A 12251-nucleotide genomic window follows, 5' to 3' on the forward strand; every position below is an offset into this window, starting at 1 on the left:
AATGACTTGACATTTAGTGGGTTAGAAAGATTTTAGAGAGGAAGAAAGGTCGTCGAGAGAAAAAGAAAGCTCGTATACTCTACCTATTTATTAACATTTTGGAGGATTTACTAAATTTTCACTAATTCACTCCGTATTAATGTGTTATGATACGTAAGTTTATCTTCCACTGATTTTAATAATTATCAATGATAGGTTAAATTAAAAGATGTTAATAAATGATCAAATCAAAAAAAATTAAATTGAAACATTATCAAGATATTAGGATTATCGCATATAATTAACCTATTAATTTTTATAAGAGATATTCTTTAGGTCGGCCTAATAATTATTTGGGATACCAAAAAAGGGCCCAGAATTTATAGGTAATGAAATCAAATTTGATCACATGATAGATTTAGATTTATTGTCAACTTGAAACGAAGATCTAAAGTTTGATCTCCACCTATATGCGTGGTTGAAAAAAACAGAAAGATTTATTAAAAATATGGGTTACTATTCCTTTCTTTTTTTCCTATTTTGAGAAAAATAAGTCTCGTGAATGCTAACTGCCAATTTGAATTTGCCGAGTGAAAATCAAATACCCGTTTTTGTGTAAGTGACGATTGCGGAACAAATGAAAAAAAATGTTATCATACAAGAATTTTATCTGATTTCTCAAAACAAAAAGAAAACAAAAAAATTGAGAGAGAGACCACAGCACGGAAAATATTAATGTATATATATATATTTATTTTTGGGACAGTCGATAAAGTTTCATCACAAACTTACAAGACGTGTGAATTCCCTAAACTCACCCATAATAATGAATATCTCCTTCCATATAAACGGATAAGAGTTGTAGTAACATATATTCTTTATCTCGAAATCGGAGGTTCGATCTCTCATATCTTCAAATTAAAAATGATGGCAGATATAATATGTTTGCCTACATCATTTTTTGAAGGATATATTTACGAAATAATGAATATGTACCTATTGTTCATTTTATCGATATATATATAATCAAAATATTGTTAATGATCATTATTAATTCATAAATTAATTTTTTTTAGTATGAGAGGACGACAATTCAAACCCATAAATTTTAGACGGAGATGAACATATGTTTAGTTTGCTGACACATATATGGATTGTTTGACTTCTTAATTTCTCTTCTAAAATCATATAAAATATACGGATTAAATTATGGTATTTTCCTAATATGTATTAATCTACATGGAAAACCATTTGAAATAATACTACACATTTACGTAAAAACTACTGCTAAGTATTGGCTTTTTAGTGCAATACGAGAGAATAAAGCACATGCCACATTATTTTAGTGAACAAAAAGCTTCCAAAAAAACTGAATCATATAAAGAGAAAAATCTTGTCAATACAAATATTCTCCTACTATTTTATTTTCCCCTACATTTTATTTTGTTTACAATGCATAAGAATCACAACAACAGAAGAAAAAAAACAATTTTTTTTTTTTTTTGTGCTTTGCTTTGCTTTTCCACATAGGAGCCTCTTGCCTTTTGGTGTGGGGAAATCATTTGGATTTAAAAAGTACATAGAAATTTCACTAACATAGTAACCTTCATTAATTTTAAAGACACTGCTACAATGCAAGACAGCCTTGGAATTGATCAAAGTCGGGATAGAATAATGTCACACTGATCTTAACATGTATCTTTATAATCTATTTAATTTTATTCCTCTATTTCATGATTTTGTCGATTCCGACCTATCGTTCTTGCAAACTCAAAGTTTATTTTTCCGTTTGAACTTACAAATTTTAAAAGTTTTTGTCATTAATGTAAGTATCTAAAAGTTGTTGTCCATATTAATACGACATTAAAATTTGTTTTCTAAAAAAAATACGACATTAAAATTTTTGTTAAATTTTATCACTCAATGATAATAGTGCGTCAACAATTGTAGGCTCTCAAATTCTCACATTCTTATTTAAATTATATAATATTAAAAATTGATAAAAGCAATCATTTAAATAATTAATTAAAAAACATGAATAAAATTAGTTGAATTGCACGTAGATATTTCCAAGACCAAAAGTGAATATAACTATACAAGTATAGGAACAATTTAACTTTATTGTTTCTTTCTGCCATTGATACAATGTGTATATACATTAAATATATTCACTTAGGTACCAATTTTAATATAACCTAAAATTACTTATTTGTTCTAAATTGTTTTCGTAAGAACATATTTCAAGTGGAACATATAAAATGAAATTTTTGAAAAAAAAAAAGTATATATACGATATATGCATATACAAACATCTCCTTTTTTTTAATGTCAATATATATATTTTTTTGGTGTGCACCAATCATTATAGGTAGTTTATTTGTCCAAAGTGACTAAGGCTGTGACAGAAATTTGATGGAATGTTTTCTTTTATTTTATTTTGAGCATAGAAATTCTTACGATCGATTGGTGATGAGAAGAGTAACTTATGTACTTATAAATCTTGTTAATTTCCTTAATTTTTTTTTAATCCGGGATCCTTAATCCAAGCAATCATATATTTATAAAAAAACTTATGGCCCAATTGGTAGGGAACCCAAATTATATTTCTTGTTTTCAGATTCACCGAATCAAATAGATTATTTAATACTTGTTTGATATATTTGTTTTCTAAAAATATTTTCATGGTTGCATTTTCATAGTAAAATGTTAAATAACTCGAAGGGGAGGCACTCCAAAATTTTCCAGCTTTTCTTACCTCTCTATTTTAGATCTGTTTGATTGAATTAATTATTTGTATTTATTATTTAAGAAATTCTCATTCCTTTTAATGTATTTCCAACATTTGACCACAAAAACATTGGTAACAACATTTGTTTCTTAGGATGCCTGTTCTTGGATTCACCCAAGGCCAAAGGGTATCCAACCCCAATTAATTATGGTAATTTCAAAATTACCAACCCTAAACGAAAGACACTCTCTCTCTCCTCCTTTTGAAAAAACCTCCTTTTGTAATGTAACCTTTGGAATTTTACCTTTTTTTTAACCTTTTGCTTTCACACTCGCATGCCTTCATATTCTCTTGCTTTTGGAATATAACACTTTTGGCCAAATACATTGACGTTGTCAGTTTAAGCTTAATTACTTACTATTTTATTTTATTTTATTTTTTGTTTTCTCCATTTTCAAATTTGTAAACACTCTCCAATATTTATTATTTCCTCGAGGGTTTAAAAAGACCAAAAGATAAAAGTCTTCTTATAAAATCTAACCCATTTGAGATCCGAGCTTCCCTCATTTAATTTATGTTTATTACAAACTTTGTAAATATTAATTATTCCGTTATTCATATTGTTCTTAAAAAAAAAAAAAAAATAATTTGTTGACACACTCCAATGCATCACTACAAAGCCCCAAGATTAGGTCGTGTTTGGTTTCATTTGGTTTACCTTTTATTCAAATGGTATTTATTCTTCATCCCCACAACCATCAATTATCTCAACCAATTCATCCACTAGATTCTTCAAAACGTGCTTCCTTTTGCAACAATAATATTTTCAAATAAATGACCAAAATATAATAAGACGACAAGTCTCCCATTTCCAAGATTTTTTTTTCTAATTTCCAACCATATTTTTCAATTATTCTAGACACCTATCCCCAATTAAAAAAATTGTGAATTCAAAATAAACAATATTTTAAGAGAGGAAGTTCATATTTTGGGTTTCACAAAAATTGAGTAGAATTGATTTTTTTAGAATATTATAATTCTCTTACCTATAAATTAAATTATTAATATATTAATCAATTAAGTCATATTTAGATCGACTTATTTGGTTAATATAAGCTTTGCTTAGCAGTAATTGACACCTACCCATAATCAAGAGATCGTAAGTTTGAATTCTCTACTCTCACTTGTTGTACTCAAAGAAAAAAAAAGAAATATTTTTTTTTTAGTAAAACATACAAGGATGGGGGATCAACTCATAACATCTTGATTGAAAATATATGTCAATTATCACTGAGTTATGCTTGCTTTGACCAATAAAAAAAAGAATCTTGGTTGGATTGAATTATGTTGATTTTGAACTTAGTTAAATCAACTTTATCAATGATATATTTAAAACCAACTACATTGACATTGGTTTATCTAATTTTATTTAAATTAATAGTTCACATATTAGGTATATATATATTATTGTTATTTTATCTTCAAATAATTAAAAAAACAAACAAAGAAATAAATAAATAGGACTCTTGATCTCTCATAAAGAAAGAAAATGACAAGGAAAAAAAGGGTAAGGACAATGGAAACTCATTTTTATATCAAAGGATTTAAATTCCACTATTTGGACATAACCATGGCCTTGAGATTCACTACTTGAATAAACAAACCCTCCCATTTGGCATTATTTTATATTGATAACTGTTTGGGGGAGAGAATACACTGGACACGTGGAGGACCCCTATTGGTGCTCCAAGATGACTCATGAGTCATGCTTAGCTCGGACGGCCGAGATCACCACCACTAGCGTTGACAGATGCTAAGTATGAGGGCCGAGGTGAACCTGGCCGAGGTCCGACCTACCGGGAAGTTCGGTGGGGGCCGATGTGAGCTACTGTCAGCGGCGTGATTATCGGGTGTAACCGACGGTCCCGAGATTACCGTGTGTAACCGTCGCGAGATTAGCGGGACTACCACCCATAAGTAGAAGACTTCACTCCACGATCAGGTACGATGATTTCTGACCTCGAACTAAACTGGGAATCCGACCTATACTGACTTGATCGTCGGAGTGCTCACCTTTTTGTGCAAGTCCGCCCAAGTATTCAAATCGGTTCGGAGGCCGAGTTCGAGCTACAATCTGATATACACTTGTGCATATCCTTGCATAAACAATAACCAAACAGTGGTTATTGAAAAAAAAATTTAAAAAGTTTTTCTTTTCCAGGACACTGATTGATTAATTAATTAATTAAAGGGGGAAATAAAAAGGATAAATATGGATGATTAAGTTAATTAATTCGATGGGCTTTTGTAGACATGTGCAGTGTGCAAGGTGGTCTACCATAAACCAATTTCAAAGCAAATCCTGAACATCCGCCTGATCTCCCGTGTCTTCGCAACAAACTTCAGCCATTTGATTAAAATATTTTCCCACTCGTGGATCAAGATCTGTTTTTAGCATTATCTCTAACCAAAGTTATGAATTCAAATATCTTGTACTAAAAAAACGAATAAAATTGTTTCTCTCTACCTTTTAGCTTATAAAAAAAAAATTTATTTGAATCTTGTGACTTAACCAATTAAATTATGTTCGGTTTACTCTATCTCGTTTATCTATATATTAAAAAGAAAAAATAATGTTGCAAGTTTAGTTCTTAAAGTTTTAAAATTGTGTCAAATATGTCTATAAACTTTAAAAACCGTCTAATAAATCTATAAATTTTTTATATTGTATCTAATAGATCTCTAAATTTGGAAAATGTATAATAAGTCTATATTCTATTAATTTTTTTAGATCATTGAAATATGTAAAAGATTTAATTAATCATAGAGCGGTACAATTAAGACGCATAATTGAAAACGTAGAGTTTTATTAGACGCAATATTCAACTAGAATAATCTATTAAATACTTTTTCTAATAGGATCCATTCAACACAATTCTGAATATTTAAGGGATCAAATTTAGAATTTAATCAATGAATTAAAATAATTTATTTATTTTGTTATATTTATTTCCCAACACATAGAGCACCATTTTATTTCTCTGCCTTCTGCTTACCTGTACATTAAAAGGAAAAAAAAAACTTTAAATTACAATCTTAGTCCTTAAATTCTATATGTTTGCAAATTTTGAAAATCGTCCCATAAAATTTTATAATTGTCTCTAACATATCTCAAAATTTTAGAAAATATATAATAAATCCATGATCTATTACTTTCATTACTAATAGATCATTGAACTATAAAAAAATATTTCATTAGGTTGAGATTTGTACAAAATGAAAAACTTAGACGAACTTGTTAGACACAGTATTCAAAATTTTCATGAATCTATTAGATATTCTTTTTTAAATATTGAGAATTTGTTTCATAAGGATCAAAATTGTAATTTAACCAATAAATTTTTAAAAAATCAATTTATTTCCTAACATATCATTAATTTTATTTACAAAACTCGCTTAATATTAAATGAATATATTTTTTTTCTTCAGTACAAATGAATAGAAAATTGGTTGATTATTTTTATTATGTTTAGTGGATGAAACAGGAAACAGGTGACTTCAACTAATATTTAGTATTTCAAAATTCACATATTACTCATTTTAATTTCACAAAGAACCTTACACAATATTAGATTAATAAAGTTTAATTGATTACTTTTTGGGGGTTTTGTTATTTTAATGCACTTTTTGAAAATAACATGGTTCCAAAAATAAAATACTTAATTAAAAACATATAAACTGTATCTTAAGATAATGTTTAGATAAATTGTCCAATGAAGGATAGTCTTGAGATATTGTCTCTTTTAAAGAATCTTTTTGAAAAGATTCTTTGAATTTACATAAAGATAACCTTATGTTTCTTGTTATCAGTCTCGTCTATAAAGTGGAAAAGACAGAGTAAACTTAATTTTTTATTTCTTTTTTCTCTACATATCAATGTTTTTTTTTTTGGGTTAAAACGCTGACATATATTGTTTGCCCTTTATTTTTTAGGTTTTATTTTGCTTTCAAAATGTTTTTTTTATCCTTGTATTTTTAAAAAATATCAAATTTATCCTTCTTTTATAATCTTCAATATCAAATTTATACACAATGGAAATAATTTATTACATTTTAAGAAATTTAGCAAATGAATCATAGTCGTAAAATTGTGATAGAAAGAAATAAGATAAAAATGAAAATAAAAATATCAAAATGATCCCTTTTTAAAAAACATACATAAAAGTAGATGGACTCAAAGACTAAAATAAACTAAATCGAAACCTACTGGATTAAAATAGCATTTAAAATTTTTTTTTTTAAATTTGAAGTACTTGATGAATAGATATGGAAAGTGGAAAGTCATTTGGGGTTGTGGACTGCTTGGGGATTCTGCAAGGTTTTTGAGAAGAAATAAACAATTAGAACAATGAGGTGGAAGCCATGATTCACAGTGGGTTTTTTTCTTTTCTTTTTTTTTTTGGCCATTTTTATAAATAAATAAAAATATTTATTTGAGTAACATGATCACTCTCTTTCTTTATTTTCAACATCGACTGGTCGAATCCATCCTTCCTTTTTGGCAATTTAATTTAATTTCACTTTTTTATTTTTGGGAAGGCGACAAAGCAAAAGAGCCTGCAATTGGCTTGGTGGACGATAAATTATTTATAATCTGTAAAACTTGAAGCATTTATACCAATTTTGACTTTTTTTTTTCTTTTGCATTTTTGTCGATCAATATTTTCTTTTTCACTTTCAAGATTTTTATAATTTTCCATCCGACTCTCTTGTCATTTTAAATCTGTAAGTTGTAATGTCTAACTGGATGCCACTTTGAATGAAAGAAACTGATCATCCACGTCGAAGTCATTTACACAGAGATGTCAATTCTAGTGTTATGAATAGATTAAAAAAATTGTTTAATTTTACTTATTTTTTATAAAATTTCAGGATAATTTCTTCTAGAAAAATCAGAAAGTATAGCTCTTGAACAAATTATGACTTATAGACATAATTCCAATTCAATCATGAAATATTATGCATTTAATAATTTGTTAAAAAGTAGGTGAAAATGTTTGTCTAGTTATCTTTTTGCTTGTTAATTTGAATATAAGTAGATGATTCGATCTCCCCATCACATGAATCATGAACTAAAAAAAACTACCTATGTACCTATTTTCAAATATTAAATTTAGAATAATTAAATGTTATAAAAATTATACTTGAGTGACTTAAAAATAAGCTGGATAGAGTCCTAAAAATTTTAAAAGCAATCATGAAATTTTACATTCCCATGATTTAGGTTATTTTGGCCATTTAATAATTTGTTAAAAGTAATTGAAAATGTTAGTCTAGTTACCTTTTTTACTTGTAAATTTGAACATCGGTAGATAAAAACTTACTACATTATTTAAAGTGGAAGATTCGACCTCTCACTAACATATTCAATAAAAAACTACTATTATGTATCTACTTTTAAATATTAAATTTAGAAGAATCCAATATTATCAAAATTATATTTGCGAGACTTAAAAAAAGTTGTAGGGAGTCATAAAAAAATTAAAAGGAGTTTTGGATGTAACAAGATTAAAAATATATATTTTCTAGTCAACTAGTAAATGTTAGTTTAATCAAAGCCAAACTTAATTTAAAATAATCCATAAAATTTCAATGCATATCAAAGTTTTTTTTAAGTGCAAGTGAAAGTGGGAAATTCGAACTCACCGACACCAGACATAGGTATTTTAACTCAATAAACTATATTTAAGTTGACATACAATATATGTAAAGTTGATTTGAATCCAACCTAATTGCTAATAAATCTATGTCGATTTTCTAAAAAAATAAAAAGTTTACGTGAGTTTCATTCGGCTCAAATTTATTTTACTATAATCCATAAAAATTCAATTAATTTAAAGTTAAACATTATAATTTAAATTGGATATGAGAACCAGTATGATGTAATATGTAATGATAATGATCTAATATCAATAAAAAATAAGTTATAGTTCTAATAAGAAACGATTTTTCTTTTTGCCAATCATACCACGGAATACCGTAAAAAGGAAGAAAGAAACTGCAAGTGCCAAGAAATGGAAAAATGCACAAATTCAAGTCCATTTTCTCGGTGGCCTTTTATCACGAGGATTGATGCTTATTTTTAATATATGGTTTTCATTATTTTTAATTTCATAACAACCAAATCCACAAAAGACAAACGCAAACCAAACATATTAAGCTTACAAGGTCAAATAATGCGACATCCCTACCACCATCACTTCCTAAAGTAACAACAAATTTTGACATTTCTTTTGTCTAATGCCCCTTTTCCATTCGCCTTTTCCCATCCTCTTTTTTTTTTTTTTTCATCAATAATTTCTATCCATTTTCGCTTTTATAGTGGTGCTAAAGTATATGTTGTGATTGTAAATTTATTGGTGACTTACTTATAATAATAAATAATTGTTTAATAAATTTCAAAACATGTTCCGATAAATATATCGACTGTTTTTTCATATTATTTAACCATCGTCAGAAAATAACAACTCTGAAGAGTATGAATAAAAAAAAACACCATCCCACATGAGTTTTTTTTTATTACTCTGACCATGTACTGAAAAAAATAATAATAATAAAAATAAAAAGTTTTCTAATATGATTAAGTTTTTTTAATTATTTTTATATTTTTTTATCTTTGCATGTCTTCGAAAAGGGAGTTCTTTACTAGATATTGGACTAATTAATCTATGTATTATTCATTGACTTTAATTACTTATTAGCGTGTTCTACCTTTTTACAGTCATTTTATCTTAATTAGATTGGATCCGCAAAACCTTAATAATATATATATTTAGAACTAAAACCTTAATAATAAATTAAATAATAAGCCAGTGTCATACTTTCATATGTACTTTATTTTTTTTTTTTCAATATACGAATTTCATATATATTTGATCAATTTTTTACTCACAAACAAAATTTATAAAACAAACACGTGTTTGAGTCTCGTATATTATTTCTACCTCATTTTTTGTTTAATTTATTATCCTACATATGCAAACGATTATATATATAAAATTTCATAGATTTAAACCTTATATATTTTATATTTATATTCCGTATCATCCAAATTGAGCCATAAAAGAATATCTATATTTTGCTTTTTCTATAGTTTATTTTTTGACGTTCTAAAAATATTTGTGTGTGATTTTGGGAAGTTAAACTAGTATAACTTGTACATTCACATTGTACTAAAGAAAAAAAAGAAAAAAGAAAAAAAAATTTATACATTCATGCTAGTTCAATTTTTTTTTTATCAAATTCAAGATCAATAATTTACAGAATTATTGTGGGGAAGTTCTAAAAACGACATAGATACCTCGGTAGCTAGTTTATTGAAAAAATGATAACATATGTAACTTTATTTTTAAATAACTTCAAAAATAGAATCATATTATAAGTAATAGTGAAATATGTGTTATCACCGCATTGCATGTGATAATTCGAAAAGCAACGAATTAAATAATTGAAAATTTTCCTAAAGATAAAAGAAAAGCAACTAATTGGGTTTTTTTTTTCCAAAGCAATTAATTGTCTTTTTTAATCCGGAATTTCGATTTTTATCTATATATTTACTATATTAAAACAAAAAGTAAGAATCATGGAGAATGATGTTTCTTTTTTATTTTTATTTTATTTTTTTTGAAAAGCAGTAATCAGGGAGAATCGTTTGTATTATATCCAAACTTAAATTTATTTCTCACACCCATGTAAATCATGATTTAAATTTAATGGCTTAGTAATACCTTATAATTTATTAAAGTTTATTTGATTAATAATGGTGTAATAAAACACTCCCACAGGCAGATACACGTAACCTAAATAATTGACACAAGTAGTAATAACTTTTAATTCTTGACATTTCCACCCTCGAGCATTTTAATGTTCTCGCATGTTATTTAAGTAATTAAGTATTGATGTCTTTAAAATCTATTAGCATTCCTACACACACCATGTACATATAATTTTATTAATATCTACAATATCACAACTTTTAAAAGGATATATTATAATTGAAACAATTAATTAATTCTGAGCGAAGAAAATTTAATAATAATCTAGAAATGGTCTTGTTATTTATGTACGTAATATTATGATCCCAATCAACGAATTGACGACGGCTTCAAAAACATGGATTTGTGGTTTATGCGCCAAGAAAGTTAATAGGAGATTCAACTATCCTAGTGCATTATACAAACGTGCCAAATAATATAAGGAGGATGAGAATTTGAATATCGAACTTCAAAATAAGAAGTAGATGTTATTTACGATTGAACAACGTTCATGTTGGCTGCAGTAGTGCATAATAAAATATGAATCAATGCATGAAAGTAAAGGAGAATGGACTGTTATGATCCGTTTGGTACCTTTCCTATTTTTTATTTTTTGTGTTTTTTTATTTCGTATTTCTTGTTTTTTTATTTTTTATTTTTTCAATCCAGAAAAATATAATTATGTTTGATAACTATTTATTGGTTTTTAATAAAAAAACGAAAACATATGGGCAACTATCTTTTTTCTCTAAAATTTTATATTAAAAGAAGTAGCAGTTTTATACGAAACTTAATTTTTTCAAATTAAACATAAATTGTTTGTATCTTAGATTTATTCTTTTTATATTTATTATAAATTTTTTTATTATATATATATATATATGTGAAAATATGATTTAAAAATTACATAATTAAATTAATTATTTTTCAAAGGAGAAACCCCACCAGCGACAAATTAGAGAAAACTAGTTTTAACAAAGCACTAAAGTAACACATTATACATTTTAATTATTACACTGTAATTAATCAAGTGGCTGTAAATTAATTGATTGAGTTGGATCCCTAACTAAGTTGCCAAAAAATAATTTAAAAAGTAAGAGCATGTATTGAATAAATAGATGGTAAATAATTGAGTTTTCTTTTTGTTTCCTTTTTCCTTTTTGTTTTTTGGACAATCACAAATAATTGAGTTGCCATATTCATTTTTTAAAAAATACACGAGCTTACCACCGATAATTTTGAGTTTTTAATATGTTCTCAATAATCTTTCAATAAGTATTACAACATATAATAAATAATACGTCAAATTATTGATGGCGTGAATTATTATTTCTCATGTTAATTATTTTGACTATTTATATCATTCTTAACTTAAAAGAAAAAAAACCGACCATAATTTTTTATCATGCCTTGTTAGGGAAAGAATAAACTTTGATTCATACTTTATTTATTAAATTATGCGATATTGTTGGATAAAAAATTAACAATTCAAAACTTTCTTGAGTTTCATCGTTCATGAGAAATTACACCGAAGTTCTGATTCTACTGCATGTAAAATGTAAATATCCCTAAATCCTTCTCTAGAGGCGATGAAGTGCGGGCTCGGCCTAGTGGGAATTATGGGCCTCAATCAAGCGGGCTTGAGCCCACTTGAAAATAGAAAACGGGCTTTATACATACTTTGTGGGCCTGGGCCCACAAAGTATGAGGGAAAGAAGAAGTAAAGTAGC

This window comes from Momordica charantia (assembly GCF_013281855.1).
Source record: "Momordica charantia cultivar OHB3-1 chromosome 8 unlocalized genomic scaffold, Mcharantia_2.0 BLBB01000008.1, whole genome shotgun sequence".
Classification (NCBI taxonomy): domain Eukaryota; kingdom Viridiplantae; phylum Streptophyta; class Magnoliopsida; order Cucurbitales; family Cucurbitaceae; genus Momordica; species Momordica charantia.